At 38.9% G+C, this 14,141-nt stretch overlaps 1 pseudogene; it reads left to right on the top strand.

Moving 5' to 3' along the window:
• Positions 1-6,452, top strand: part of LOC104979973 — a 19,655-nt pseudogene extending 13,203 nt beyond the window's left edge.
• The last annotated feature ends 7,689 nt before the right edge of the window (positions 6,453-14,141 follow it).

Genomic DNA, 14,141 nt, shown 5'->3' with positions numbered 1-14,141 from the left:
TTTTATTTCCAATATTCTGGGAGGTGAGTCATAGAGGATCCTGCTGTGATGTATGTCGGAGAGTGTTTTGCCTATGTTCTCCTCTAGGAGTTTTATAGTTTCTGGTCTTAGGTTGAGATCTTTAATCCATTTTGAGTTTATTTTTGTGTATGGTGTTAGAAAGTGTTCTAGTTTCATTCTTTTACAAGTGGTTGACCAGTTTTCCCAACACCACTTGTGAAAGAGATTGTCTTTAATCCATTGTATATTCTTGCCTCCTTTGGAGGACACTAATAGATGAGAAATATACCATGTTCATGGATTGGAAGAATCAATATAGTGAAAATGAGTATACTACCCAAAGCAATTTATAGATTCAATGCAATCCCTATCAAGCTACCAATGGTTCTTCACAGAGCTAGAACAAATAATTTCACAATTTGTATGGAAATACAAAAAACCTCGAATAGCCAAAGCTATCTTGAGAAAGAAGAATGGAACTGGAGGAATCAAACTACCTGACTTCAGGCTCTATTACAAAGCCACAGTTATTATTATTTTATTAAGAAGAAAGAAGGACAACATTTTTTTTCACTGCCTGCCCTAGGCTCACCTCCAGGGATGTGTGAGTCTGGTGGGCTGCAGGCAAGGCAGCCAGGCATAGTTCCCAGGCACGGGAGCTGCTGAAGGGCAGGTCCTGGCACATGCCTGAAGCCTGGGCTGGCCGGCTCCCCCCCTGGGTGCGGAGAAACATGGTGAATGCAGGGCGGAGGGGCTGCAACAGTTGAGGGGTGCACTCCTCCACATGTCTCCACAGCTCCTCAAGAAGCACATTTTATGTCACATGTATCACGTCATGAGGTAGAAAATGTTAAAACCTCTTTGAAGCTAGTCACCCTGGGAAGGCTGATTCCAGACACAGAGCACCTGGGCTATTTTTCTGTTTTCACCCAGTCCTGTCACTTCCCTGTCAGCCCTGGTAGAGACTCCCTGCTCATTATGCCCTTCCCCTTGGAGTTTTCTGGAGGACACAGAAGAAGAGAGTGGGTAGCACTTGCTGCATCAACTTTAGGAGGAATGTCTGAGATCACAGGCAAAGGTCAAAGAAATAATTGGCACCTGAAATTTTCAGGGTAGATCTCTCTGTTGATGCTGTTCCTTGATTTCACATCATCTATCCACTTTATCCTCTGTATTTATAATCAACTGAATCAATCATGAAAAGAGACATAAATATCAGAGTCTTGGTTTCCAGAAACTGAAAACAGTTCAAAATAATATACCCCAGGTGCATCTGTTGTTATACCTCTGTACTCCTGCTGAAAACTTTCAGTAAGTCTGAAAACAGTGAAATTTAGGGCAGGACTCAGAGAAGAAAAATGGAATTTTGAATCCTATAGCTCTACCAATTCTTAGTGTGTTATGGGGAAATTTCTTAGAATCTGTGAGATTTAGGATTATCAACTGGGTTGATTCCTCATTGATACAAACCCACTGAATTAGGACTAAACAAATAATTGATTGTTGCCCTCTGTTCAATAACTATGTGATGGATGCATAAAGAAAGTGCAAAATACCTTTTTGATATTTTGTTCCTAATAATGATTATGGTAAGTCTCACATCATCAGATTTAAACATTTGTTGATCTGATGTTATGGTTTCCCTATATCCCTGACAGGACATTTTATTTTTGTTTATACAAGTATATCCTTCAAATATGAAGAGAACTGAGTGAGGGTCATTTATTTCTGATTCCCCAGAGCCTATAACTTGATAGCACAGAAGTGGCCCCAAGAATTAAAAAAAAAAAAAAAAAACTCAGTTAAGTGTTGAATAAACCCTTCCAGTTTTCACAGAAACAAAGTGTGGGCAATATAGCTTTTGCATAGTGCACCATTCATGCCAGTGTTGTCATCCTTTTCAGAATATCCCATAGGACTAGAGACAAAACAAAATAGTATTTGTTTTTATGTCATGGACTTTCTATGGGACCTATTATTTTCCATTTAATCTTCAGATTTCAATGATCAAAACACCATTTCAGAAGTTTTTATAAGTATAGGGGGGGAAAAGAGTCAGAAAATATGGGGACAGTACATTTTACTGCACTTGCAGAGACATATTTTAAAATTTTCTATCATTCCATGCTCTGGTGTCCTGGCACAGGAAAGGCTTTGAACTCTTCTGTCATATAATCCATTCTGCTGCTGCTGCTGTTTAGTTACTAAAGTGGTGTCCAGCTCTTTGCAACCCCATGGACTGTAGCCCATCAGGCTTCTCTGTCCATGAGATTTCTCAAGCAAGAGTACTGGACTGGGTTGCCATTTCCTTCTCCAGGGGATCTTCCCAACCCAGCGATCGAACCCACAACTCCTGCATTAGCAGGAGGATTCTTTACCACTGAACAACCTGGGAAGCCCAATAGTCCTCTTCAGTTCAGTTCAGTTTAGTTCAGTCGCTCAGTCATGTCCAACTCTTTGCAACCCCATGAATCGCAGCACACCAGGCCTCCCTGTCCAACACCAACTCCTGGAGTTCACTCAAACTCATGTCCATCGAGTCGGTAATGCCATCCAGCCATCTCATCCTCTGTCATCCCCTTCTCCTCCTGCCCCCAATCCCTCCCAGCATCAGGGTCTTTTCCAATGAGTCAACTCTTCGCATGAGGTGGCCAAAGTACTGGAGTTTCAGCTTTAGCATCAGTCCTTCCAATGAACACCAAGGACTGATCTCCTTTAGAATGGACTGGTTGAATCTTGCAGTCCAAGGGACTCTCAAGAGTCTTCTCCAGCACCACAGTTCAAAAGCATCAATTCTTCGGTGCCCAGTTTTATTCACAGTCCAACTCTCACATCCATACATGACTACTGGAAAAACCATAGCCTTAACTAGAGGGACCTTTGTTGACAAAGTAATGTCTCTGCTTTTGAATATGCTATCTAGGTTGGTCATAACTTTCCTTCCAAAGAGTAAGTGTCTTTTAATTTCATGGCTGCAATCTGCAGTGATTTTGGAGCCCCCCAAAATAAAGTCTGACACTGTTTCCACTGTTTCCCCCATATACAGTCCTCTTAGATAGGTTCAATTATTATCTAACTGACAGATAAGGAATCTTCCCAGATGTGTTTATATTATTTATTTTGAATGTTTCTCAATTAAATCATGGGAGAAGGCAATGGTAACCCACTCTGGTATTCTTGCCTGGAAAATCCTGTGGACGGAAGAGCCTGGTGGGCTACAGTCCAAGGGGTCGCTAAGAGTCAGACATGACTGAGCCTCTTCATTTTCACTTTTCACTTTTATGCACTGGAGGAGGAAATGACAACCCACTCCAGTATTCTTGCCTGGAGAATCCCAGGGATGGGGGAGCCTGGTGGGCTGCCATCTATGGGGTCACACAGAGTCGGACACGACTGAAGCAACTTAGCAGCAGCAGCAATTAAATCATAGTATGGCATGCCAAAATAATGAACCTGAATTACTTTGAGGCAGCAGAATCAAGGGAATTGCAATCTCTTGGTCAGGAAGGACTCACACGAAAATCTGTTAGTAGACATAAGGCAGGTTGTGGGAACTTTCCCAGGTGCCAAATTTGTCAACCATAGATAGGAGGGTTTAGACCAGGAAAGGAAGACCACCTGGTACATGAAAATGGGCTCAACATGGCTAATACCAGGAAACTCACGTCAAAAACCCAATCAAATACCACTTTTCATATGTTGAGATGTTTATTATAAAGAAAAAAAGAGACATGTTCCTTGGAGGATGTGGAGATAAGGGAACTGTTGTGTGTGGTTGGTGAGAATGAATATTGGTACAGTCATTACAGGAAAGAGAAGGGAGGTTCCTTAACAACAAAAACTTACTAATTGAAATAGAACTACCATAGGATACAGCAATCCCACTTCAGGATATATGCCAAAGAAGAGATTATCTGCTTTTACATGTCATTATGATATTATTTGAAATAGTGAAACCATGAAAACACTTAAAGTGTCTGTTGAAAGATGAATAAAGAAAATGTAGTATGTATATATGTGTGTATATGTAAGCAATGAAATATTATTCAGCCAGGAAAAGAAGGAAATTCTGCCATTTGTGACAACATGGGTGGACCTAGAGAATATTATGCTTATTAAAATACATACAACAGACATAGACAGTCAATACCATATGATCTCACTTATGTGTGGAAGTTAAGAAAATCAAACTCTTAGGGCCATAGATTAGAACTGTAGTTGTGAGGAGATGCTGGTGGAGAGAGTAGGGAGATTTTGGTCAAAGGGTACAAACTTTCAGTTATAAAATGAATACATTCTGGGGAGCTAGTACACCGCCTGGTGACTATAGCTAATAATTTTGTATTATATTCTTGAAATATGCTAATAGAGATCTCCTTAACTATTACTATAAACACACACACAAATAAAAACGATGTGAGGTGACAGATATGTTAATTAACCTGACTATGGTAACCATTCACAATGTGTACATATATTAAATCATCATTTTGAACATCTTTTAAGAAATTTCCCATTGCACAACCCAAATATATGCAATTTTGTCAGTCAACTTCAGTAAACTGAAAAAAGTAAAACAATGACATAATTAATCTGCCAGTAGGGAGGAGGGTCCAAAAAGAGTAAAGTGGTCTCACATATCAGACATTTTACTGAGATGGTATTGGACTGAAACAAATAAGCCTGTATAAAATAAAAAAGTTCAAGTAGATTTCTTAAATTTTGTTACCATTTAATCATTGACAATCCTTGGTACACTGATAACATCTTCATAGTCACGAATGCTGTATTATGTGCACTTAATTAATTATCTTACAATAAATGACTCAACATAAAAAAAATAAACCATACTGATTGAAATTTGAAGTCCACCATAGTCAAAGATATGAAGTATATATTAAGTGGCTTTTAAAACATAACCCTGAGATTTGAGTAATCACTCATTTCACGAAAGAGGGAAGACAGAGAAACCAAAGAATGATAAAACTTTGAATAGCATATAAAATATTTTCTGATTATGAACTTCAGCTTTAATTTAGAATCTAGATGACATAGTCCTGTGTTACATAAAGATTTGTAAATATTCTAAATGAAAGAAATATCTAGAATTGCATTTGAATAAAATATAACTATATCTAAGTCTCTTTAAATTGAAATTATATTTTTCCTTAAAGGGGGAAGTTTCTCATTCTGTATTATGTCTAAAAAAGTAAGCTGTATTTAACTGAGATCATGGATATGGCTGTATTACCTCTAATGTGCTTGTTCCCTTTCATCTTTCAGTGAAGTTTTATAAAGTAAGACTTTGTAGACAGAGGTGAATAACACAGAAATCAATGAGGATACAGTTCTAAGCAGATAGAAACTGTCATAATGAGAAATATTGCTGAAGGAACTGGGGTGTATGATCTTAGAAATGAATTTTTTGAATTCAAAATTTAGACACAGAGTGCAAGGCCCGTTACTTAATTCCTATTTTTTCAGCCCTCTTATTTTTTCCAAAGGTGTCTAATCTACACAGAACCGGAAATCTAACCAGTGTCTCAGAATTCTTCCTCCTGGACCTCTCAGATGATCCAGAACTACAACCTTTGCTCTTTATCCTCTTCCTGTCTATGTACCTGGTCACCATTTTAGGGAACCTGTTCATCATCCTGGCTGTCACCTCTGACCCCCACCTCCACACCCCCATGTACTTCTTTCTCTCCAACCTGTCCTTGGCTGACATTGGTTTGGTCTCCACCACAGTCCCCAAGATGATTGTGAATATCCAAACTCACAGCAGAGTCATCTCCTATGAAGGCTGCCTGACACAGATGTCTATTTTTCTCCTTTTTGGATGTATGGATGGTACTCTTCTCACTGCAATGGCTTATGACCGGTTTGTGGCCATCTGTCATCCACTGTACTACATGGCCATCATGAACCCATGCCTCTGTTGTCTTTTAGTTTTGGTGTCTTTTTTTGTTAGTCTTTTGGAGTCACAGCTGCACAACTGGATTGCGCTACAACTCACCTGCTTCAAAGATGTAGAAATCCCTAATTTCTTCTGTCACCCTTCTCAACTCCTCAAGCTTGCCTGTTGTGACACTTTCACCAATAACATAGTCATGTATACTGCTGGTGCCATCTTCGGTTTTCTTCCTATCTCAGGGATCTTTTTCTCTTACTGTAAAATTCTCTCCTCTGTTCTGAGAGTCCCTTCATCAGGTGGCATGAATAAAGCCTTCTCCACCTGTGGTTCTCACCTGGCAGTTGTTTGTTTATTTTACATAACAGGCATTGATGTGTATCTCAGTTCAGCCATCTCACAATCTTCTAGGAAGTTTGCAGTGGCCTCAGTGATGTACACTGTGCTCACTCCCATGCTGAACCCCTTCATCTACAGTCTGAGGAACAAGGACATCAAAAGGGCCACGCGGAGGTTTCTCAGCAAAATGTTCTACACTTAGTTCCTGTGTTATCCATTTGGAGGGTAGGTTGCAAAATGTAGCAAAATTAAATCTAGACCTGAAAATTCTACCTCTCTCATACATCAGTTTTTGTAGCTCTCATGGCTTTACTTCTCCTTTTGCTTAACCTCATAGTTAAATATTACTTTTCTTTTATGTCTTTAATGTGATGGGTGAGATTTCTAGGATTCTTGTGCATCAAAATCATTCCTTGGCTGAATTTATTTTTCTTTTTTTTAAATTGGAAGGTAATTGCTTTACAATATTGTGTTGGCCTCTGCCATACATCAACATGAATCAGCCATAGGTATACATATGTTCCCTCCCCCTGAACCCCACTCCCATCTCCTACCCCATCCCACCTCTCTAGGTTGTCACAGAGAACTGGGCTGAGCTCCCTGTGTCACATAGCAAATTCCCACTTGGTATCTGTTTTCCCTATGGTCATGTATATATTTCCATGCTACTCTCTCAATTCAACCCACCCTCTCCTTCCCCTACTGTGTCCATAAGTCTATTCTCTCTGTGAGTCCATTACTGCTTTGACTGAATCTTACTGCCTCTACAGAGATTATACAGATTATCTTTTGTGGCCCAAGCATCCTCAAAAGATGAATAATTCCCTTTAAAATATTGAAAATTTATAAGTTTTTCACAGCTCTTGTGTATTTTCTGCAGTAAATTCTATTTTTCAAATCTGTTTACACAGGTTATGTGTGAGTATTCGTGTCACTGCTTCTCAGCCTTGGGTTTTATTGAAATCATCTGGGGACTTCAAAATACTGTTCACTGGGTCTAACCACAATCAAATATTCTGATTTAATTAGACTTGGGTGTGGTCTGAGCATAAGGAATTTTAAAAGCACTGAAGTGTTTCTGGTATATGGCCAAGGTTGAAAACTACCAACGCAAATCAGATCTTTCATTCAAAGATGACCTGTATACCTTGGGTCCTAACTGCTCATGAACAAATGCTGAACATCCAGAAGAGAACAGAGCTCAGAGGGGAAGCTATGAAGACCCTGATGTAGTAATAGGCAATGTGTTTACCATGTTATTTCTGATCATTTTCTTCACTTAGCTTCTCTACATCATACTAGGCTTTGCTTTGGGGTGGGGCTCTTGAAATCACTATTTTTCATCTTCTTCCATCTTACATATATTCAACAGTGGTCAGTAAAATTCTCTTTTCCCTAAGAGCTAAAGTGTTCCCTTTATGCCCCTCAAATCAAGTCTTCCTTCACTTATGATAGCTATGTTACTACTTTACTTTTTTAAAATTTTCAGTCTTTCAATATCTCTTTAGCTGACTCTCTGTATTAAATTCTCTTTATTAAAATGACTAATTGGTTTCTCTTTTCTTGACTGAACCCCAACTGATATTGTAGCATGAGTACAAAAGTATATTTTGGGGTCTTCCCAGGTGGTCCTGTGGTTGGGAACCCGCCTTCCAACGCAGGAGACACAGGTTCAATCCCTGGTCAGGGATCTGAGATCCCATGTGCCACAGGGCAAGTAAGTCCATGTGCCACAACTAGATAACCCAAGTGCCACAACTAAGATGTGACTAAAAGGTGACACAGCAAAACATTTTTTTAAAATCAGTATTGATTGTTTTGAAAAAGTGTATTTTGAGGCATCTGAAATTGAAGATGCAAAATGTGCACAGGGAAGAAAGGTTGTCAAAAATATGTCTTAGTCTGGGGTATGCACTTGGAAAATAGGTTGGCGATGTCATATTTAAATTGCTGTGTGACTCCAACGATATCCAAGGTACATTCAGTCACCCCAGTCTTCACAATAAGTTTATCTTCTTTCACATTACTTAGGAGTGCAAATAGCCCAGTTGTCAACAAAGGGGAGTTTATTCCTTTTATTAATACTAGAAACAGCCTGGTTAGAGCTTCATTTGAATACCATGGCTTTCTGTCACAATAACTTGAGTCTTAGGGTTCCTGTTGAGTTCTACAAGATGACTATCCATCACTTCATAGATACGTCACACATTGTTTTGTAGTGGTAATATTGGCCATCTGAAAATAATATTATGCAAAACTAGTTTAATTTACTTTGCATTTTACCACTCAAGATCACCACAAGCTCCATTGATGAGTAACTTTGATATTAAAGAAAAGATACACTTGACATAGGATAAATTCCTATTAGATTTTGGGAAGAAATAGCACTCATTAAAAATTACTAAAATAGTATATCAGTATATCCACTTATGCAGATGACATGAGTTTGAGTGACCTCCAGCAGATAGTGAAGAACAGGGAAGCCTGGTTTGCTGCACTTCATGGGGTCACAAAGAGTCGGACACCACTTAACAACTGAGCAACAACAAAGTGATAGTCAATGAATCTTGGAAAAAATCCAAGTAATCCTACTTTGAGTGTATATGTGTATGTGTTTGTGTAGTTTAATTTCTACTTTATGTTCTGTTAAATTTACAACCTCTTATTTTCTTATTAAATCATATTAAATCCTCACATCAAATGATTAAAGGAAATTTAAATCTAAAAATATTATAAATGAAAGTACACACCGGAATACTAATCTAGATGTACTACAACATTCATGAAGTGTTTTTCCACAACATTCACAATTGGTCAAATGGGAGTAAATAAACTCTATTTCTATGAGTTCAGTAATTCAGATTCCACAGATAAGGGAAACCATACATTCCATGTCTTTCCTTGTCTGACTTATTTCTTTTAGCATAATGCCCCTAAATTCATCCATATTGTAATGAATGTAATTCATCCATATTGTAATGAATAGCATAGTTTTCTGCTTTCTCATGGCTGAATAATATTCCATTGTATGTGCTGAATATCTATCACATTTTCTTTATCCTTAATTCATCCATGGATACTAGGTTGTTTCCAGTTTTTGCTCTGGTGAATGATTCTTCAGTGAGTATGGGGATGCAGTTATCTCTTTGAGATAGTTATGTCATCTCCTTTGGACACACACCCAGGTGTATTATGCGATATTATGTCCATATTATGTATGGACACACAATCGCTGTATTATGCGATAGTTCTATTTAAGATTTTTGAGGAACTCTGCTCTGTTGTTGGTAGTGGGCTGCACATTCCCATAAACAGTGCATGAGGATTCCTTTTTCTGCACATATTTGCCAGCATTTGTTAACTTTTATCTTTTTGATAATAGCCACTTTAACAGGTGTGAGGTGAAGATTTCGCTTCCCAATGTCAGACCCCAGGCTCGGGTGCCCAAAATGTGGTTCAAACCCCTCACTCCCCAGGAAGGATACCCCAGCCTGTGTTATATCACACTCCTTCTCTTCTGTGTCACATCCTAGAGGCACAGATCCCAACCTGAACACTTCTCCCACCTTCCTACCCAACTCCATGTGGGTATTTCTTTAAATTCTTTTTTCTTCAGAAGTATGTTTCTTTTTTTTTCTTGCCACAAAACATTATTTTTGTTTGTTTGTTCTTTAAATTTATTTATTTTTAATAGGAGGATAATTGCTTTACAATATTTTGTTGGTTTGTGACATATAGCAACATAAATCAGTCATAGGTATATGTACGTCCCCTCTTTCTTGAACCACCCTCCCACCTCCCATCCCGTCCCACCCCTCTAGGTTGTCACAGAGCACCAGATTTGAGCTCCATGCATGATACAGCAAATTTCCACTGGCTGTCTAGTTTTACATATGGTGTTACATGTTAGTTGCTCAATCATGCCTGACTCTTTGCGACCCCATGGACTGCAGCCCACCAGGCTTCTCTGTCCATGAGATTTTCCAGGCAAGGATACTGGAGTGGGTTGCCATTTCTTTCTCCAGGGGATCTTCCCAACCCAGGGATCGAACCCGCATTTCCTACACTACAGGCAGATTCTTTACCAACTGAGCTACAAGGGAAGCCCTTACGTATGGTAGTGTAGATGTTTTAATGCTACTGTCTCAGTTCATCCACCCTTCTCCTTCCCCCCATGTCCACATGTCTGTTCTCTATATCTGTGTCTCTGTTGCTGCCCTGCAGATAGGTTCTAGATATTTCTAGGTTCCATATATATGTGTTAATATACAATATTTGTTTTTCTCTTTTTGACTTACTTCATTCTGTATAACAGGCTCTAGGTTCATCCATCTCATTAGCTAGCACTGACTCAAATGTATTCCTTTTTAAGGCTGAGTAATATTCCATGGTATATATGTACCAGAACTTCTTTATCCATTCATCTATTGATGAACATCTAGGTTGCTTCCATGTCCGAGCTATTGCAAATAGTGCTGAGATGAAGACTGGGGTACATGGGTCTTTTTCATTTGGTTTCTTCAGGGTATATGCCCAATAGTGAGATTGTTGGGTTATATGGTAGTTTTATTCCTAATTTTTTAAGAAATCTCCATACTCTTCTCCAAAGTCACTGTATCAATTTGCATTCCCATCAACAGTGCAAGAGGGTTCCCTTTTCTCCACACTCTCTCCAGTATTTATTGTTTGTAGATTTTTTCAATTATGGCCATTCTGACTGGTGTGAGGTGATACCTCATTGTAATATTGATTTGCATTTCTCTAATAATGAGCAATATTGAACATCTTTTCATGTGTTTATTAGCAATCTATATGTCTTCTTTGGAGAAATGTCTGTTTAGGTCTTCTGCCCACTTTTTGATTGGGTTGTTTTTCTGGTATTGAGCTGAATGAACTACTTGTATATTTTGGAGATTAATCCTTTGTCAGTTGTCTCTTTTGCTATTATTTTTTCCCATTCCAAGGATTGCCTTTTTACCTTGTTTATAGTTTCCTGCACTGTGCAAAAGCTTTTAAGATAGAAGTGTGTTTGTGAAGTTTCCAGTTTGGTTTTTGTAAGAATATCTCCACATTTTTGATGTGTTCCATGGGGAAGTGTGTTCAGGGTTCTCCTATGCACCATCCTCATCGCCTCCTGATAATGAAGGTAATTTTCAGTGAACATCTTGGAATTCATAAGTTACCTGATTTTGCAAATTGTGACCTTGAGTATAAAAGAAAACATCTTTCTGTTTAACTTTCTCATTTGTAGAATAGTGATAAGAAGTTCTTAACTGAGAAGGTGCTAGAAAGGAGGTAACCTAAAGTACTTGTTACAATAATGTTTTGACCTACTAATAGATCAATAATTGTACACTATCATATTCACCACTTTAATAGGTCAATGTGTCATTTCAACTTACGTGCTTTTCAGGCAGAAAAGTTGATTTTCCCCATCAGGTCCTCTAAATCTTTAACCCTGTGGAACAGTCATTTTTTTACTCTGGGGCATTCTGATTCCTCCTTTTTAATCACATACAGCTTAAAGCACTTGTGGATTAAGCAGATAATACGTGCACATGGTAATATGTAAATGAATGTTGACATCCCTCCTGTCATCTACTCTGAGGTTGATGTGTTTCAAATTAATTAATTGTGTACCATTAGCCCTTTATCCCGGATGCCTGACTGACCTTGACATTTTCTTGTTTACACAATAAGACCTTTACCAGGTTGAGGGCAGGGGCTGAATATCATTTGTTTGTACACTCAAATGTAACACATAAATGGCAGAGATTAGACATGGCTCTACTTTGTATAACATTGAACAAGTATTCTACTATGTTATAAGAAAAAGTGAAGGCAATTTAACATTTATTCTTCCTCTTAGGATCCCTTGACTTCTACAGACATATCTAAGAATTCCTGAGAGAGAGGGGGGAAAGTATGGTTTGCTCCTATTTATTATCAAGAACCTCACTGGGACCTGTTTCTCTCTCATAGTTACTGTAAGATTAAGACTCACAGAATAAAGTTAGTGTTTGAAATTTACTATAAATAACAATGAATAAGGAATGAGATAGAAATTTCTCAATTTCACATCAAGCAGTGAAAAGATTTCTGTTTCCTTAAAAGGTACTCATCATGTGAGGAGAAACTGAAAAAAGCTCATCACTAATTTTTACTACATAAACATCAGTATCTATGTTTGTCATCCACTGTGTCCTATACACACATCTTTGGCCCTAATATCAGATCTCCTCTACACAATATGCCATGAGATCAGTTAATATTATTTTTTCTATTGTACAAATATTTTAAATGTCCCCAACACTTACCTCCACTTTCTCCAATCCACCTCTGCTCACTTTCCACTTAGTAAAGGATATTCTCCGAGAGCATTGGGAAAAGGACAAAGCACATGTCACATTCATGGGACAAACATAACCACCACTGGTTTTCATATCCCATTTCCTGGAAATCATGTTTGCCAATGACCCTAGTACCTTATCCCTTCTATTCACGTGAAACAACTTCTGATTAGTAGCGCATTTTTGCCCTGCACTCATTATTTAAATGGCTCAACATTCAGTCTCTCCCTCTCCTATCCACCCCCAGATATCTGCCATGTGATCTCCTCTAAAAATACCCTTTTTCACTTATCACCACACAGGTAAATCGCATCCTTTCCTCTATACTCCATTTGATTTTTGTATAAATTAAAGTTTTCTCATGTCACCTAATGATAAAGCAATCTCTGCATTCTCAGCAGAGAGGTCTCTGAGTCAAGAAGGCTTCATGGACAGGGTTTAGATGGCTCCATCACAACACTATCCACTTACATCCCACCTTATCCACTAGAAAAAAATACATAAGCCAAAATCACATTTTATTAACATCTTCAAGAGTTTAATAACACAAAGAAATCTGAAAAATATATATATTCTGGAGTGAGTTGATTCATCTCTGCTGCTGCTAAGTCGCTTCAGTCATGTCCGGCTCTGTGCGACCCCATGGACTGCAGCCTACCAGGCTCCTCCGTCCATGGGATTTTCCAGGCAAGAGTACTGGAGTGGGTTGCCATTGCCTCTACTTAGAAACAATCAGATTCACTGGGAATATTTATTATTATACATTTATCTATGGAATGGCTACAGGTTGTTCTGATGTTGATGGAGGGGCTCTCCAGGTATATCAGAAATCAAAGGTCTACTTGAGACTGCATGACCTGAAGCTGCAGAGTAGGTTCTGCAGAAGTACCCAGTGAAGGGGAAATTCTCAGTTCAGTTTAGTCACTCAGTCGTGTCTGACTCTTTGCAACCCCATGAACTGCAGCACGCCAGGCTTCCCCGTCCATCACCAACTCCTGGAGTCCACCCAAACCCATTTCCATTGAGTCAGTGATGCTATACAACCTTCTCATCCTCTGTCATCCCCTTCTGCTCCTGCCCTCAATCTGTCCAAGCAGCAGGGTCTTTTCAAATTGGTCAGCTCTTTGAATCAGGTGGCCAAAGTATTGGAGTTTCAGCTTCAACATCAATCCTTCCAATGAACACCCAGGACTGATCTCCTTTAGGATGGACTGGTTGGATCTCCTTGCAGTAAAAGGGACTCTCAAGAGTCTTCTCCAACACCACAGTTCAAAAGCATCAATTCTTCGGCACTCAGCTTTCTTTATAATCCAACTCTCACATCCATACATGACCACTGGAAAAACCATAGCCTTGACTAGACGGACCTTTGTTGGCAAAGTAATGTCTCTGCTTTTGAATATGCTATCTAGGTTGGTCATAACTTTCCTTCCAAGGAGTAAGCATCTTTTAATTTCATGGCTGCAATCACAATCTGCAGTGATTTTGGAGCCCCCCAAAATAAAGTCAGCCACTGTTTCCACTGTTTCCCCATCTATTTG

Source organism: Bison bison, unplaced genomic scaffold (assembly GCF_000754665.1).
Source record: "Bison bison bison isolate TAMUID 2011002044 unplaced genomic scaffold, Bison_UMD1.0 scf7180017864492, whole genome shotgun sequence".
Lineage (NCBI taxonomy): Eukaryota > Metazoa > Chordata > Mammalia > Artiodactyla > Bovidae > Bison > Bison bison.
This window is presented reverse-complemented; position numbering and strand designations above follow the sequence as displayed.